The sequence below is a fragment of the Sceloporus occidentalis genome, unplaced genomic scaffold (genome assembly GCF_023333645.1).
Source record: "Sceloporus occidentalis isolate IW3139 unplaced genomic scaffold, rSceOcc1.0.p SCAF_137, whole genome shotgun sequence".
In the NCBI taxonomy this organism is placed as follows: Eukaryota; Metazoa; Chordata; class Lepidosauria; order Squamata; family Phrynosomatidae; genus Sceloporus; species Sceloporus occidentalis.
In genome coordinates, this window is record NW_028317117.1 from 1787112 (window position 1) to 1807453 (window position 20342).

Below are 20342 nucleotides of genomic sequence, written 5' to 3' on the forward strand. Positions count from 1 at the left end.
TTCCTGAAACCGAGCCAGGTGGAATGAGAGAATAAAATAAAACTCTATATGAGGAGATATTGACTCCAACCACAACGCCTTAACTTTCATCTACACGCTTATGGATGAAGGGGATCAAACAAAATAAATAATTAAAAAAAAATCCCTACCAATCTCTCCTAGCTCTAAATACGTTTTCTAAAGGTTGTTTAGAAAACAACTTACCTTTTAATACTATCCAGCATTATCATTCAATACAATCTAAAAAACAAAAAAATTACCTGTAATTTAAAAAAAAACCAAACAATTCCACCAGATAACACAAGAGCTGATTTTCAAAATGGTAATTATTTTATTTTTTTCCTTTTTTTTTTTTATTTTAATTTTTTTTTAAATGTAATTTTTTTTATTTTTTTTTTATAGGGAAAATGTAGCAAGGATTGTATCGGAGACACATTCACATCTTTCCTTGCGACCTAGCTAGATAATTCTAGTTGGGCAGGATGCATCAAGTCTTACCCTGACTTTGGAAAGTCACCACAGTGATCTGATTCTTTATGGTAATGCTAATGGAGTCCATTACTCCCTAGACTTAGTAGTCAGAGTGTCTGTGCCGGTGATTAAGAGTGAGACATTCTTTTATCTTATCAGTAGTATGATAAGGAGTCAGGGCAAAAATAAAACCTGTATTTTTAATGTTTCAAAAAATAATGTTTTTGAAAACATTTTTTATCTGATACTAGTAATAAACATTTTTGGTGGGAGTTTCTCTTTAATTTAATGTAGAATTGTGACTAATCATGGCTCATAACTTTACTAAGAAGGAACAGGCAGTTTCCAAAATAAATATGTCATTTATTATGAGGTCTAAATCCTGCATCTGTTACTTTTTCTTTCCTGTTCCATGAGCTAATGGTTTTTTTTTCTATGAAATATGCAAGTTATTGAAGACATCTGCCCTGTGTAAGACTATTGGGAATGACTAAGTACAAAAACGTGGTGCTACATAAAAGCCATTTGGGCCATCTAGTCAACCTTTACGGACGTTCACAATTATCATTATTTTTATAACTTGATAGATATTAAAAATATTTCCACTTGGACTTGTGGGTAGTCTTGAAGAACCAGTTCTTGGAGAACGCGGCATGGTTTTATGTCATGCTCTGCCTACCTTGCATAGCCCGTTAGGAGAGTAAGCAAGCATGCTTCGTTTGGGACCTTTTCTCATTAGGACTTTTAGGGCTGTAGAACCCTGCGATACCCTCATACCCAGCAAACATTCCGAGGAACATCAGAGGAAGAACGAGGCATCAGGAATAATTAGGGCTTTAAAAGATGGACTGTGGATCCTAATGAGGGAGGTAAATAAGGTTGAAAAAAACCTAAATCCATCAAGTTCAACTCTTCTACCTAACCTTCCTATTCTTGATCAAAAACAAGGCAAAAAACCCCATAATTAAGCTACTTCGAGTTCTGCCATCAGGGGGGGCGGGATTCCTTCTTGACTCTTTGGATCAAGAAGCTCTAAAATATTATTAATTCTGATTTATAGGCCTAGTTATAAATGTAGTTGCAACATTGGCCATTGTAGCCCTAGAGAGTTGATCTCTTCCCAAGTCTTATGTCATGATATCTCTGGCAAAGCCACCTTGATCCTAAGTCCAAATTTTTTGTCTTTTTAGACAAATAGCATAGATTTTCTCATATCTTCCGAAAGCACATGATGAAGTTTCAGTAGTTCCATTTCCCGCTACTGCTTTTATTTGGTGCTCTTCCCAACTGGCCCATGATCCCTAATGTTGGCCCATGTTCCCCACTGTTGGCCCATGTTCCCCACTGTTGGCCCATGTTCCCCACTGTAGGCCCATGATCCCCATTGCCTGCAAAGGCAATGTATATTTAGGAATTAAAGACCGTTAAAGGTTTGAACCAGGCTATTTAAGTAAAAACACTTATTTACTAACAGAGACACATATCTGCACTTTTGGAATGCGATATCCTGCCATTGGCTTTTTTTATTTTTTTTGTAGAATAGACGAGCCTTCTTTATTAAAGACTTTTCTTACGGTACACTTCCCATTTATAATAACACCGTATCATTCAAGAGGATAAAGGGATTTAGGAAAAATAATATAGGAAAAATAATACAGGGAAAAAAAAAATTCTCTTTTTAAATTTTTGCCGAAGGAAATAAAAGAAAAATAGAAAAAAGACAAATATAATATCTCAGCAGGCAGATTATAGCGTGCCGACACTATGTTTACAACCCAGATATCGGTACGAGGTCGAGGAGAGATTTGTTTAGTCTGCTGAACAATAAGCAGAGGTTGCAGTCGCAGTTACAGGAAATGCAACTTTCCTGTTAAAGGTCCGCCTATATTTTTTCTGAAATGGAAATGATTTCCCATTCTGAAAATTGGCATTTTGAATATTTTTTTCTGTTAACTGTATTAACTATTCACATGTGATAAAGAGTCTACCTTTATTGGATAGTTGAATTGTATTTTACTAAAAGGGTGGTAGATAAAGGGAACAGCCTCCTAGCAGAAGTGGTCTAAATAAAATACTTCCATCCAAAAGTTTGGGGTTACTTAGAAATGTCCTCGTTTTTGAAAGAAAAGCTAATTTTGTCCATTAAAATAACATGAAATGGATTAGAAATCCAGCGCGGACGGGGTTAATGCTGTAAAGGACTATTGTAGCTGGAAACAGCTGATTTTTAATAGAATCTCTTCAAAGGTGGACAGAGACCCTTTATCACTCCCATCACTCCCGTGTTCTAACGGCCCTTTATCACTCCCATCACTCCTGTGTTCCAATGGCCCTTTATCACTCCCATCGCTCCTGTGTTCCAACGGCCCTTTATCACTCCCATCGCTCCTGTGTTCCAATGGCCCTTTATCACTCCCATCACTCCTGTGTTCTAATGGCCATTTATCACTCCCATCACTCCTGTGTTCCAACGGCCCTTTATCACTCCCATCGCTCCTGCATTCCAATGGCCCTTTATCACTCCCATCACTCCTGTGTTCCCGTGGCCCTTTATCACTCCCATCGCTCCTGTGTTCCAACGGCCCTTTATCACTCCCATCACTCCTGTGTTCCAACGGCCCTTTATCACTCCCATCGCTCCTGTGTTCCAACGGCCCTTTATCACTCCCATCGCTCCTGTGTTCCAACGGCCCTTTATCACTCCCATCGCTCCTGTGTTCCAACGGCCCTTTATCACTCCCATTGCTCCTGCGTTCCAATGGCCCTTTATCACTCCCATCGCTCCTGTGTTCCAACGGCCCTTTATCACTCCCATCGCCCCTGTGTTCCAATGGCCCTTTATCACTCCTGTGTTCCAATGGCACGTTGTGTTCGCTGATCCAAGTTTAAGTTTAAAAGGCTAATTGATGGTCAGTGTAGAAAAGCACCTTTAAATACCGGGATTTATAACCTTCACCCGTCTGGCTTTCATTTAACTACTACCGATTCCTCGTCGTATGAAACTCCACTTACACCAGTGGCTTAAAACTATGGGTTTATTAAAATAACAAATACATGTATCTGAGTATACAGAGAAAAGCGTCTGAAATACAAGGCTCTATGACTCTAACTACACTATGCTAGTGACTCTATGTGTGCATGTAAGGATGGGGTGTCCCTGTCACCTTGATGTTATCCTTCTTTCTTTCTCTTTGTTTCTCTCTTCTAGGTTCTGAGTTAGTGTTGCTATAATGTGTCCCCTTTGCACAAACTGTTCCCCCAACATTTCTACATAATGATTATTTGTGGAAATAGAATCAATGTGAGGAATAATTAGCATCCCTGAGGTTAGGAGGTATCACAGAAATTTTCATAGAAGGGAGGTATTCAACAGAATATCGCCTGATGAATGGAACCCTAAATAGAATGCCACAAATGTTTAAAGTAGTCAACTTATCCCCACAATAGAGTCCTCTAGACAAGTTGTAATTACCCCAGCACCCATCAGAACAAACCCATTCAACTTGATTGATCTTTTGTAATAACGTGTAACACACCCTGCCGTATCCCATGTAGGACACAATTTGAGGAGTAGGGACTGTCTCAACCCTTACTTGACACAGTGAATTATTATGCCAGCATGAAGTGTATACCTCCCTATACTGTCCCGGTGTGCAGACATATGTTTTTGTCACAGGATGTAGACCGCCAAGAGGAAGATCCATTTGTACTCATTCCCCATTTTGAAATACCAGGAAATCATATCATACAAACAAAGTAATTCTTAACTATCCCCTTAACTACTGGTGTTATTATTCTCTGTCTGGCACTGATTTACTTGAAGATAAAATAATTCTTTGGATTTTACCCAATTTATGCATCATTCCCTGTCTGCCAGTGCAGTTATACTATATCCAGTTTGGCCTAAACAGCTCTGGCATGCTGTATATACATAATATTCCCTCTGATACAGGCTTTAGAACTGGGGTCCTCAAACTACGGCCCGCCGGGTGTTTTTGCCTCAGGACATCCATGTGTTCCGAAAAGATGCTTTCGGAACACAAGGATGCCTCAAGGATGCCTCTGTGAAGTTCCTGTGGCACGCGTTTACGTTAAAAACACGGGGACCGCCGGGAGCAGGCGCACGCAGCGACGTCACTGACGTCCCATGCGTGCACCCATGGCAACCGAGCGCGGAGGAGCGGAGAAGCGGAGAAGAAGCGAAGAAGCAAAGAAAAGAAGCAAAGAAGCGAAGAAGCAAGGACGCGCGCTGGAGGTAAGTGTTTACCAGCGGCGCGTCCCTTCGGTGTTCTGACCACCGATCCTCCGGTCCTGCTATGGCCGGAGCGGTGGTCGGAACACTGAAATGGGGCAGTACACAGGCATACAGCCTCCAGCCATACTGTATGGCTGGAGGCTGTATGCCTGTGGGGGAACATACTGCCAGCCCCTATAGTCCGGCCCTCCAACGGTCTGAGGGACCGTGAACTGGCCCCCTGTTTAAAAAGTTTGAGGACCCCTGCTTTAGAACTATCGAATACTGACAGAGTCCCAAAATAGTCAGCATACAAGTAATTGTTTCGCATTAAGGATTTGGCATTGAGTCGATGCATCTGGAAAAAAAGGAATAAGGGAGAGAACTAGAAAACAGAAACAAAGAGAAAGAAAGAAGGATAACATCAAGTGGAGTTTCATACGACGAGTAGTAGTTAAAGGAAAGCCAGACGGGTGAAGGTTATAAATCCCGGTATTTAAAGGTGCTTTTCTACGGTCAGAAAACCCTTTTGCAAATTATGTTACAGCCAGAAATGTCCTTGTTTCACATGAAACAGCAAATTGACCGAAAACCTTTGAAAAGTGGTATAAATTGCTCCTAATTGTGGTTAATATAAGTAGAGATTATAGTTATTATTCCTTCATGAAAAAAAAATATTGGCCAAAGTTACCTTAATTTAGGGTTTTTGGACATATAATTAGTTCACAAGGTTCTATTTCAGCGGTGTCCAACCAGCGGCCCTCCAGCTGCTGCAGGACTACATCTCCCATAATGCTCTTTAGCTAAGGGGCTGGCTGAGGAGTATGGGAGATGTAGTCCTGCAGCAGCTGGAGGGCCGCAGGTTGGACACCCCTGTACTATTTGATCTCAATCAAGCAGAGATCTGTGGCAAATTGGGCATAATTTGCATTATCTGATCAGTTTTCTGTCCTTACGATAACCCCCAACATAAGAACTGGACCATTCAACAACAATCTTCAACTTTAAATGGGGCAGAATGTAGCGAAATGGGGAGGAATAATCACGCAGATCCTGAGAATAGGAAGATCACATTACATGTCAATGGTTTATTGAGTGCACAGGACTGAAATGTGGGAAAACTGGTATTTAATGGTTAAAATCAGCGGCTTGCTCCAGCATGTTATATATTGCATTATACGCCTGTCCGTGCGGGACGAGCTGATGTCAGTGTGTTCGGTTACAGGAAGAGGTGCTCTCCATGTGTATGGGGGAGGATGACAGCCGGGGGATTTAAAGAGATCTTAATGACCAGGTCCGGAGATCTCTGATCAGGGCAGCCTTGTGGGGACGTACTAAACAGCATATTGGGGATGATGGGATGATGGGATGATTGGCTGCAATGTTCAGCACTATCAATAGGTGTCAGTATACTTTTTACACTCATGGTAAATCAAAGTATGTTCTTTTTGGTAGTTCTTGATACTAAGTTGCAACGAATACATTGCAAAAAGAAGCTGCAAATGTTTAACTGTTTACTTGCTGAAATATATACAGTTTTATAACGGAATCATGGTAAATTATATAGAAATAATAGAAACATTTTAAGTAATCAACATATTGATATAATATGGTACATGTATGTGCAAACACCATATTTTACCTGTTTTGATTGGCACAATATGGGAATATATATTATTATTATTTTTACATGGGGATTATGGGTGGAATATTATAGTTACACATGCTAAGGAACATATTTGACCCATTTCTGATAAGAATATGGGTATAATTATTTTTTTACATGGGGATTATGGGTGGAATATTATAGCTACACATGCTAAGGAACATATTTGACCCATTTCTGATAAGAATATGGCTATAAATATTTTTTTACATGGGGAATATGGGTGGAATATTATAGTTACACATGCCAAGGAACACATTTGACCCATTTCTGATAAAAATATGGGTATAATTATTTTTTTACATGGGGATTATGGGTGGAATATTATAGTTACACATGCTAAGGAACATATTTGACCCATTTCTGATAAGAATATGGGTATAATTATTTTTTTACATGGGGATTATGGGTGGAATATTATAGTTACACGTGCTAAGGAACACATTTGACTTGTTTTTGATAAGAATATGGCTATAAATATTTTTTTACATGGGGATTATGGGTGGAATATTATAGTTACACATGCTAAGGAACATATTTGACCTGTTTCGGATAAGAATATGGGTATACTCATATTTTATATTGGGAAATATGGGTGGAATATTATAGTTATACATGCTAAGGAACATATTTGACCCATTTCTGATAAGAATATGGGTATAATTATTTTTTTACATGGGGAATATGGGTGGAATATTATAGTTATACGTGCTAAGGAACATATTTGACCCATTCCTGATAAGAATATGGGTACAATTATTTTTTTACATGGGGATTATGGGTGGAATATTATAGTTACCCATGCTAAGGAACATATTTGACCCATTTCTGTTAAGAATATGGGTATAATTATTTTTTTACATGGGGAATATGGGTGGAATATTATAGTTACACATGCCAAGGAACACATTTGACCTGTTTTTGATAAGAATATGGCTACAAATATTTTTTACATGGGGAATATGGGTGGAATATTATAGTTACACATGCTAAGGAACATATTTCACCCATTTCTGTTAAGAATATGGGTATAATTATTTTTTTACATGGGGAATATGGGTGGAATATTATAGTTACACATGCTAAGGAACATATTTGACCCATTTCTGATAAGAATATGGGTATAATTATTTTTTTTACATGGGGATTATGGGTGGAATATTATAGTTACACATGCTAAGGAACATATTTGACCCGTTTCTGATAAGAATATGGGTATAATTATTTTTTTACATGGGGATTATGGGTGGAATATTATAGTTACACATGCTAAGGAACACATTTGACCTGTTTTTGATAAGAATATGGCTACAAATATTTTTTACATGGGGAATATGGGTGGAATATTATAGTTACACATGCTAAGGAACATATTTCACCCATTTCTGATAAGAATATGGGTATAATTATTTTTTTACATGGGGATTATGGGTGCAATATTATAGTTACACATGCTAAGGAACATATTTGACCCATTTCTGATAAGAATATGGGAGTATTATTTTTTTTATATGGGGATTATGGGTGGAATATTATAGTTTCACATGCCAAGGAACACATTTGACCCATTTCTGATAAAACTATGGGAATATTATTATTTTTACATGGGGATTATGGGTTGAATATCATGGTTACAGATGCCAAGGAAAAAATTTGACCTTTTTCTGAAAGGAATATGGGAGTATTATTATTTTTATATGGGGATTATGGGTGGAATATTATAGTTACACATGCTAAGGAACATATTTGACACATTTCTGATAAGAATATGGGTATAATTATTTTTTTACATGGGGATTATGGGTGGAATATTATAGTTACACATGCTAAGGAACACATTTGACCTGTTTTTGATAAGAATATGGCTATAAATATTTTTTACATGGGGAATATGGGTGGAATATTATAGTTACACATGCTAAGGAACACATTTGACCTGTTTTTGATAAGAATATGGCTATAAATATTTTTTACATGGGGAATATGGGTGGAATATTATAGTTACACATGCTAAGGAACACATTTGACCTGTTTTTGATAAGAATATGGCTATAAATATTTTTTACATGGGGAATATGGGTGGAATATTATAGTTACACATGCTAAGGAACATATTTGACCTGTTTTTGATAAGAATATGGCTATAAATATTTTTTTACATGGGGATTATGGGGGGAATATTATAGTTACACATGCTAAGGAACATATTTCACCCATTTCTGATAAGAATATGGGTATAATTATTTTTTTACATGGGGATTATGGGTGGAATATTATAGTTACACATGCTAAGGAACATATTTGACCCATTTCTGATAAGAATATGGGAGTATTATTTTTTTTATATGGGGATTATGGGTGGAATATTATAGTTTCACATGCCAAGGAACACATTTGACCCATTTCTGATAAAACTATGGGAATATTATTATTTTTACATGGGGATTATGGGTTGAATATCATGGTTACAGATGCCAAGGAAAAAATTTGACCCTTTTCTGAAAGGAATATGGGAGTATTATTATTTTTATATGGGGATTATGGGTGGAATATTATAGTTACACATGCTAAGGAACATATTTGACACATTTCTGATAAGAATATGGGTATAATTATTTTTTTACATGGGGATTATGGGGGGAATATTATAGTTACACATGCTAAGGAACATATTTCACCCATTTCTGACAAGAATATGGGTATAATTATTTTTTTACATTGGGATTATGGGTGGAATATTATAGTTACACATGCTAAGTAACACATTTGACCTTTTTCTAAAAGAATATGGCTATAAATATGTTTTTTTACATGGGGATTATGGGTGGAATATCATGGTTACAGATGCCAAGGAACAAATTTGACCTTTGTCTGATAGGAATATGGGAGTATTATTATTTTTACATGGGGATTATGGGTGGAATATCATGGTTACACATGCTAACACATTTGACCCATTTCTGATAAGAATATGGGTATAATATTTTTTACATGGGGATTATGGGTGGAATATTATAGTTACAGATGCTAAGGAACGTATTTCACCTGTTTCTGATAAGAATATGGGTATAATTATTTTTTACGGGGGGATTATGGGTGGAATATTATGTGTTCCTTAGCATGTGTAACTATAATATTCCACCCATAATCCCCATGTAAAAAAATAATTATACCCATATTCTTATCAGAAATGGGTCAAATATGTTCCTTAGCATGTGTAACTATAATATTCCACCCATATTCCCCATGTAAAAAATATTTATAGCCATATTCTTATCAGAAATGGGTCAAATATGTTCCTTAGCATGTGTAACTATAATATTCCACCCATAATCCCCATGTAAAAAAATTATACCCATATTCTTATCAGAAATGGGTCAAATGTGTTCCTTGGCATGTGAAACTATAATATTCCACCCATAATCCCCATATAAAAAAAATAATACTCCCATATTCTTATCAGAAATGGGTCAAATATGTTCCTTAGCATGTGTAACTATAATATTCCACCCATAATCCCCATGTAAAAAAATAATTATACCCATATTCTTATCAGAAATGGGTGAAATATGTTCCTTAGCATGTGTAACTATAATATTCCACCCATATTCCCCATGTAAAAAATATTTGTAGCCATATTCTTATCAAAAACAGGTCAAATGTGTTCCTTAGCATGTGTAACTATAATATTCCACCCATAATCCCCATGTAAAAAAATAATTATACCCATATTCTTATCAGAAACGGGTCAAATATGTTCCTTAGTATGTGTAACTATAATATTCCACCCATAATCCCCATGTAAAAAAAATAATTATACCCATATTCTTATCAGAAATGGGTCAAATATGTTCCTTAGCATGTGTAACTATAATATTCCACCCATATTCCCCATGTAAAAAAATAATTATACCCATATTCTTAACAGAAATGGGTGAAATATGTTCCTTAGCATGTGTAACTATAATATTCCACCCATATTCCCCATGTAAAAAATATTTGTAGCCATATTCTTATCAAAAACAGGTCAAATGTGTTCCTTAGCATGTGTAACTATAATATTCCACCCATAATCCCCATGTAAAAAAATAATTATACCCATATTCTTAACAGAAATGGGTCAAATATGTTCCTTAGCATGGGTAACTATAATATTCCACCCATAATCCCCATGTAAAAAAATAATTGTACCCATATTCTTATCAGGAATGGGTCAAATATGTTCCTTAGCACGTATAACTATAATATTCCACCCATATTCCCCATGTAAAAAAATAATTATACCCATATTCTTATCAGAAATGGGTCAAATATGTTCCTTAGCATGTATAACTATAATATTCCACCCATATTTCCCAATATAAAATATGAGTATACCCATATTCTTATCCGAAACAGGTCAAATATGTTCCTTAGCATGTGTAACTATAATATTCCACCCATAATCCCCATGTAAAAAAATATTTCTAGCCATATTCTTATCAAAAACAAGTCAAATGTGTTCCTTAGCACGTGTAACTATAATATTCCACCCATAATCCCCATGTAAAAAAATAATTATACCCATATTCTTATCAGAAATGGGTCAAATATGTTCCTTAGCATGTGTAACTATAATATTCCACCCATAATCCCCATGTAAAAAAATAATTATACCCATATTCTTATCAGAAATGGGTCAAATGTGTTCCTTGGCATGTGTAACTATAATATTCCACCCATATTCCCCATGTAAAAAAATATTTATAGCCATATTCTTATCAGAAATGGGTCAAATATGTTCCTTAGCATGGGTAACTATAATATTCCACCCATAATCCCCATGTAAAAAAATAATTATACCCATATTCTTATCAGAAATGGGTCAAATATGTTCCTTAGCATGTGTAACTATAATATTCCACCCATAATCCCCATGTAAAAAAATAATTATACCCATATTCTTATCAGAAATGGGTCAAATATGTTCCTTAGCATGTGTAACTATAATATTCCACCCATAATCCCCATGTAAAAATAATAATAATATATATTCCCATATTGTGCCAATCAAAACAGGTAAAATATGGTGTTTGCACATACATGTACCATATTATATCAATATGTTGATTACTTAAAATGTTTCTATTATTTCTATATAATTTACCATGATTCCGTTATAAAACTGTATATATTTCAGCAAGTAAACAGTTAAACATTTGCAGCTTCTTTTTGCAATGTATTCATTGCAACTTAGTATCAAGAACTACCAAAAAGAACATACTTTGATTTACCATGAGTGTAAAAAGTATACTGACACCTATTGATAGTGCTGAACATTGCAGCCAATCATCCCATCATCCCATCATCCCCAATATGCTGTTTAGTACGTCCCAGCCTTGTGGGGTTCTAAAGGATCATAGGTAAGTAAATCACTTTTATTTCATATATTTGTGATACGAGACCTCCCAAGTGTCCATCTGTAGAAGGGCTGATCCCCCTCTTCGGTGCCCAAACCCCTCTGCCCCTCTTTCCTCTCTTGATGCCCCTCTTTCCTCCCCTGATGTCCCTTTTTCCTCCCCTGATGCCCCTCTTTCCTCGGAGCTCAGAATGTTTGCTGGGTATGAGGGTATCGCAGGGTTCTACAGCCGTAAAAGCCCCAATAATGTGGCCGACAAATGAAATTTTGTCAAATATGTGAAAATACATGCTTTGTTTTTAACTATTTAGAGAATTACTAACTTTAACTCTTTGTTTAAAGAGGGAGAACAAAAATCCATAGAAGCAAATATCTCAATAACAAATATATTTAAAGTTGTATTTAGGAAATCAGCATTAATTACATTACCTTCCGTTTCTGCTGCCCGTTCCCTCCTTCCGACAGTATGGGCGCAGGCAATTTACGCGGCACACTGTCGGAAGAGGAGGTCTGACAGTGTACATGGAGACCGACGGCGACAGTGATGGACAATAAGGTTTTGTTATTCAAATACGTAAATGGGCAGAAGAATTAATATTTAAGTATTCAAACAGTCCCTTAATGTGCATCCTTCAGAAAAAATACCCCCCCAAAAAAATTAAATACAAGAGGTACAAGCTGCAGCCCTGAACCTGCCCTCCTTCTCCAAAGTCGGACACTGTTTGCCACTGATTGGCTGCTTGGTCCAACCAATCAGTGGCTAGAAAGTTGACTGGAGGTGAGTAAATGATGTGCAAGGAGATGTGTTCAGCTCAATACATCATATGGATGGGAAATAGCTGTGGGGGGTAAATGCATATGGGGGGATTCTAGCATTCACAAGGGAGACACCTGAAACATTTAAAGGGACCACACAAATATTGAATGTATGAAAGTGCAGGCAGTGGCCGGAGTGTCTCTTTAAGATAACAGAGTGCAAACTTTGATTTTTACATAGAGCAAGTATTCACAATAGGTGCCGACTGTCCCGATTTTCATGGGTAAAGCTTTTCAGGCAACTCTGAATCTGAGTTTACCATATTGTCAATGCAGCCAACGGCAGGATATGTGTGGCTACCCACTACTTTTTTCTGCTCATGAAGCCTGCGGCCAGTCATTTGCAGTACAACAACAATCAGCAAGCTAAAGTGACAGTCCCATAATATATAACCATACCTGGGACCTGTCTCAATGAGCGGACCCTGAGATTCTTGAAATATTAACCCCTTTAAAGATTCTACATGTGTCTTCATGAAAACCTTGGCTTTTCATCATTAAACCGTGACACGTACATTCATGCACGGGTATATAAATGTATACACACACACGCACACTTACACATATATACGCTAAAGTTTATTTTGTTGCGCTGGACTTTAAAATCCAGAATCTTGGAAAATATCAGGTCAGCCTTTATGGCCAATAACAGGCAACTAAAACTGGGGCACATCAGCTGGGACACTTTGGTTAACTGTTTAAGTGCCGTGGGCCTCTGTATATTTTGTTAAGCATTCACAGTCTGGTTATCACGGGATGCCATTCAGCCAAATATCTCCCAAAGCGATAGAAGAGGCGGTGTGGGAATTAGCACTTAATCCAATCGCCAATTAAAAGCACGGCGTTCGAAAACAAACCTTAACCTACTTATATACGTCGTTTCCATCTGAGGGAATGCTTTACCAAGCTCTACTAATCGCTCCCCAACCAATAGGTCTTTATAGCGTCTCCAAGAAAGTCTATCCGCTAAGTATTTCATTTGCCTCTTTGATGCCATCTAAAGTGGGGTGGGGAGCTCCAGAAATGTCCTCAAATGTGATGTCAAACAGAAGCCTCACAATATATGGGGGACATGCACACGAGGTCAATACATACGTTGGCATTATACATGTAAGTATTGACATGGAGTTGGGGGGGGTTAAAAAACAGGCTTATGGCATTGGGTGTTATTTCATGGAGACCGGTTCTGTTCAGAGTTCTGGATTTCTTACAGTAGACATTCTAGGCCTGACCAGAGAGAACACCTCTCAAAACAGACCGTGTACTCGCCGGCTCCTCCAAGGCGGTGCACGGTAAAGCTCTCTGTTCATCTATGACTGGCTCCCTCTAGTGGCTGCAGAGCGCGGAGCGCTGGAATTTGACAATTTCCCAGCACTCTGTAGAATGCAGCGGTGCGGAGGGGTGCAGATCCCAGATCTCTTGTTACTAGCATCACTTGGGCCACCCTGCAGGAGGACTACAGTAGATCTAGGCTTGAATATATATGATGGCAACTTGCCTTCTTTATCAGTAACAATTGTCTTCCCCAAACAGGTCATAGAAATAGAATCTGATGGCAGTTCAGACCCATTTGGCCCATAAGGTCTGCCTGTTTTTCTTGCTATAAACACTCAGACCCCGATCAGTCCTTGGCCCCATCTTATGTTTAAAGTCCCTCACTGTATTAAACTCTTCTGCTGGGAGCCTGCTCCATATATCCACCACCCTTTCATTAAAGCCTCGGTTTACTATTATCTGAACGCACAGCCAACCTCAAAATATGAATGTGGTCAGCTGATGACAATTCTAACAAAAAACACATAAACTAGACCCACCCAGGCTGGTCAGCACATGAGCCCGTCCCAGAAGAATATCTTCTGATGATATAACCCACAACGTTTGCAAGCTCTTCAATGTATATTTAGATGACTACAAGGGAGACCTCCCAAACCAGCCCATTGAGGCTATGGTGGGCTATGGGAAATTATATAGGGTCCATATAGTCTCCCAGGTGCCCTTAATAGGGAGAATACAAGAGAAAACCAAGTGATTGCGGAGGGGGCGGTTGGGGGGTACAAATTAAATATGTCTGTGTATGAGAGTACATTTTAATTGATTTTTACATATTGTGCCTGCTGATCAGAAAAAAAGTGTCACTGTCCCTTTAATTGCGTAAGCTTTCTTAAACATGTAAGCTCATTAACCCCTAAAAGGGCCGACTTAACTGGAAGTTGCTTGTGCCTTATCTACACCGTCCACAGACAGTAACGTGTCATTGTGTGCAAACTATTGATCGCACCACTTAGCGGGGCTGTCCTTTTGTTTTGTGTAAGTTTGATAGATAGACAATCTCTATTTAGAGCTCGGCATGAGAAAAGGGTGAGAGGTGACACGAAACAACAAAAAAAACCACAGAATCATCATTACAAAAGAGTCGGGACGGAATGTTACCCGGCCAAACCAGATTCCACCCGCGAAAGCTTCAGGGGTAAGTGAGTTTGTCTTAAACTTCCCAGGAAGAATTACCCGTCGTGATACCACAACCATTTATTGTGAATAAAGAACCCAGAGTAGGACAAAGATGTCATCTGAACAGTATGATGGATGTTTAACCCAACAGAGGAACATCATTATGTGCTGTTAATATATATATATATATATATATATATATATAAAACATACATTTATAATCTCTACCACATCCGCTGGGAGGCTGCTCTTCTTATCCACTACCCCCTCAGCATAGTAAATAGTCCTTAAATTACACCTAAGCCTCTGGTCTTCTACGATTAGGGCTATATATCGTGCTGTATGAGTGTTGCAGTGTTTGTTACGTTCCTTTACTCACGTCGGGGGTTCCTCTTATTTTGTTCAGTTTTTTATGTGAAAGGTTTTGAGGACATGGGTTTTTGTATTTCTCAGCATATTTTATTGTTATTTATTGTTATTCTTATAAGCGGATATTTATATATTAAGTAATTCTGTCTTAAAGCTCTCAACAGTTCCACCGTAAAAAGGATTGCGTGCGACCGTATATTAGTACCAACACTTTTTGTTAATAAAAATAATACGTAGTATAAACATATTACACATAGCCTAGGCACATATTACACACAGACTAGCCGCATATTACACACAGGCTAGGCACATATTACACACACAGACTAGGCACATATTACACACAGACTAGGCACATATTACACACATAGACTATGCACATATTACCCAGGCTAGGCACATATTACACACAGACTAGGCACATATTACACACATAGACTAGGCACATATTACCCAGGCTAGGCACATATTACACACAGACTAGGCACATATTACACACATAGACTAGGCACATATTACCCAGGCTAGGCGCATATTACACACAGACTAGGCACATATTACACACATAGACTAGGCACATATTACACAGGCTAGGCACATATTACACACAGACTAGGCACATATTACACACACAGACTAAGCACATATTACACACATAGACTAGGCACATATTACACACATAGACTAGGCACATATTACACAGGCTAGGCACATATTACACACAGACTAGGCACATATTACATACAGACTAGGCACATATTACACATAGATTAGTCACATCCATGTTATAATACCATTTTTCCATCTTTGGACTCCAGAACAGCTCCGTGTTTCTTTATTTAGCGTGATACACAACTAAAAAGGCTATATTAATTACTTTTGTGAAACAAACGTGGCAGCCCGAGGTGCTGAGGACAGAGGTCAACCCACGCGAAGCTGCGACGGACTCGCCTAACACCACATTCTATCAGTGAAAGTAACAGATCTGTCACTTTGTTGTAAAACACACTGTTTTAGGAGTTATTTTTAAAGCCGTTTGTATTTTAATAGAACACGGGCAAAAGTTGTGATATTTTATAGAACAGATAATAACCAATAGTAACAGATTTTCGATGATTGTTATCAGGGAGGGGCTGGCAAGAAGGGCAGGAGAGCAATAGCCCCCCTGGCTGGTCTCATCAAAAGATTTTTGAGCCTCTGCTGGAAGGCGATTCTAGAGGAGCCACCACGCTGTGTACAGTAAGAAGGGCTTTGGGCGGCGGTTCTTCGATTTCTGGATCATTGCATGGATTCTCTATACATTCCAAATGTCTATAGGACAGGAACTATAGCACAGAGCATGTTCTTTGACAGATGTATTTTGATCTGCTTTATTACTGGGCCAATTGATTTGATTTGACAACCCCCCCCCCCAGTCTAAATGTTGCCAACCTAATACCTCCCAACAGTCCCGATTTTTGGGCACTGTCCTGCTTTCCTGGGTAGCTGCCCCACTGTCCCGCTTTTGCTGAAGACAGTCTTCAGGACTTAGTTACAGTTCTACAGTGAAGCAATTCCAAGAAGGGGCATAATGTAGGTCCCTGGATCCCCTGTGGTTCACGGTACCCATAGGTCTATAGAGGGGGCAACCAGAAAAGGTTCCTAATGACACCTGCAATTTCTGCAATTATCATCAGGCACAAGCAACGAGTATGGATTTCGTATAGAATTCATATATTCCACGATCTAAGCATTGAGGAGAGCTCTTCAAAACGGCCCGCAGAAGTCACCCAGCATCTTGTGTTATCTTCAAAGACACAGAAGAGGTTTACGAAATAAAAGTAACCAACCATTAGACCCGTTCTACTGTATATGTTATCAGAGTGCCCAGTATTTCAACTTATTACACAAATACCCATTGTATAGAGTAACCAGGCCTAGACTGGCCAGTTGGCCACATGCCTAGTGGACCTCTGGCTGGTAGCACCCCGTACTTATCCTTACTCCCAGTCCGGTGGCAGATCGGGTCCTGCATCGTAAAGCCAATGATCAGATATACGTATCCAGCTAGCGGATCTATATACATACTAATTGTTATTCTAACAGTCTGGGAATCCTGCCGAGCTTCCGGAACACACTCAATATCATCATATTTTGGGGTAATATCTTCAACCGTTGGGGTTCTGTATACAAAGTGATCTTGATCCGTACGGACATTGTTGGGCGAGTCCGAGTGACCTCGGCTTCCAAAGGGATCATCATGCTGAACGGGGGGTCTGGATCAGGCCGGTTTAGCCACCTATAGTTTATTTAATTTGATTCTTCATTCTATGCAATAAAATCCCCCCCCAAAAAATACAAACAAAATCCTATAAGCAATTTGGAATCCTGACCGTGCTTGGACCGTGGTGAGCCTACCCCGCTTATACCGTCCTCTAGCCTCGGGGTGGCTTTGTTGGGATGAATGCTGTCGTTCTGGTTTGCGTCTAAAGGTTACAAAACCTCAAATAAAACCATAGAACAGAGTTCAGGAGCGTTTTAAAGCCACCGGAGCCGTGCGTGCGGGGCTTACATCTGTGTGCCTTCCCTTGGAGATGCAAAGCTGTAGAAGACACGAGCGTTAAAGGGTAAGAATTCGATTTATCCACCTATATCACCAACCTCATTAACCCTATGGGTGCCAGACGATTGGGACTCACAATACTCACACAGCCTTCATACGGTTAAAGTCCATCGTGGGTATGACTCAGACAACACAATATATTTCAACATGTCTTTAACATCTGCTTTAGGGTGTTATATATGTCGCTCAACTTAGCAGAGAGGACCAACCATCGTATAAATAGCCAGCGGCACAGAGTCTGCTCGTTCCTCCTGCTGTAAAGACTCAAACCTTAATCAGTCGTTGGTCTCGTCTTAGATTCAGGAGCCGTATGTCTATCCCATGCATGTTTAATACCCTCACTGTATTACCCTCTACCACCTCTGCTGGGTGGCTGCATCACTTATCTACCACCCTCTTAGTAAAGTAACACTTCCTTCCATTCCATCTAAGCAACTAGACTGGACAAATTAGTCGTTTTTTGCTGCAAGAAGGCATGAGTTGGCCACAAAAAATATAGTGGTATCCGGTATCAGGTAGACATTAAATTCTCCCATAAATTCCTTTGTGAATGAATGCATCCCCCAAGGCTTCTAGCCGGCTCGGTAAGGACTAAGTTTAAAGCTTTTTGGGTTTTTTTTCCTTAATTTTTTCCCCAATTCCTGTGATTAAAAGTAACGTGTTCCTCTGTACCCCGGTGTAATTCCACATTTTATTCTACATGTTTCTCATTGTATTTTTTTAATTTTTCTTTTATAATGAAAACTATAAAAAAAAAATAGCTGTCTTAACAAACAAAAAAAGGAAAAAAATGTCACTTTAATCAGCAAAAAAAAAAATAAATATAAAACTTTTGGGTTAGAATCAAGACACTGTTTTTTTGGCAGCAGAATACATGGAATTTCATGGAACTTGGTAAAACATTATACAGCTTTATCTCATCCTTATCAAAGTCAGCCTTTTTTTACAATTATAAAACATTCTTAGGGATTGTACTTTAATCGGCAGCAGTTCTGGTCAAAACAAAGTTAGCCGGGAACTCCCGCTTTACGATCTTCAAAGTTTTCACTTACCCCATTTTTTTTCCGAGTCTCATTACAATCTATTGCTTCAAAAAGAACAATTAGGTGAAAGCATTAGCCATTCCCAAAGTAAATACACGCGTCTATCACAGCGCACCGTGTTCCTCCTTCCCTGAAAAGCATCAGTCCAGAATCTGTGCTATCACTACTATTTTTTTATTTATTATATATTTTATTTTTATTTTTAAATTTTTTTTTAAGAAAATCGTTTGGGTTTTTACCCCATAATACAATATTTTCAGGCAGCTGCATATTAACCATTGGTAAGAGTTTTTGCTTGGTTATCTGATCCCCGATGTACTAGACAAACATCCCTGATTCCTTATCATACGTCCTGTGGGAAACAATAGAATGGCTCAGTCTTAATCATCCAGCTGGACTCACTGACTTATAAAAGTCTATTAAGGAACGTACTTCATTAGCATTGCCATAAAGCATCAGCTCAGTGTGGTGATTGAGCCGGGAAAGTCACCCAAAATATCACATGACTGACAGCTACGGCAGCTCCAGGTCTGCAGATAAAGGGAGATTATTGGGACAAAATGAGATAAAACTGGATTTTTTTCACCGACCGACATTACTCTATACAGCATGTGTGTGTGTGTGTGTGTGTGTGTGTGTTGGGGGGCTGGGGGGTTATGCTCAAGGAGAAAAAGATCTTTAGATTTCCTGTGCCTTAAAGAACAGTATTTTGTATACTTATATGTTGAGGAATTTTAAACATAATAAACTTGCTTTATTTAAAACTTAAATTAGGAAATTTTGCAGTAATTGTCACGTAATTAATAAACAGACCCTGTTCTCAAATGATCTATCTCTACACCAATCTGTAAACAAGCTAGATTATGGTTTTTTTTAAAAAAATAAAAAAAATAATAAGGTTGTTGATATTGAGGCATAGTCATTTTCTTAACTGCAACATTAATTGCCAACATTTCCAATATAAACCCCTAAAAATGGTCTATTTCTTTGCATTAAATCTATTTTTACTTATTATCGCTTCATTCTTTTTAATCATTAAGGATGGACGGTCACCATCATGGCTTTGAGTATAACTACATTTATTAGTTAAATCTATAGATTTTGTGTTTCTGTCACGTAACATAATTTCCGTTTTGGGGGGTATTTAAGGTTAATGTGTATCTTACGGAATCGGTGATAGGTGGCAGCCTGTGGCAGAGCCATCATTATCTAATCAATCTCTGTCCTCTCCTAACCCACCCTTACAAAAGCTGCCTGAATGATAATAGGAGTTTTTGGCGGGGGGCGGGGGGTGG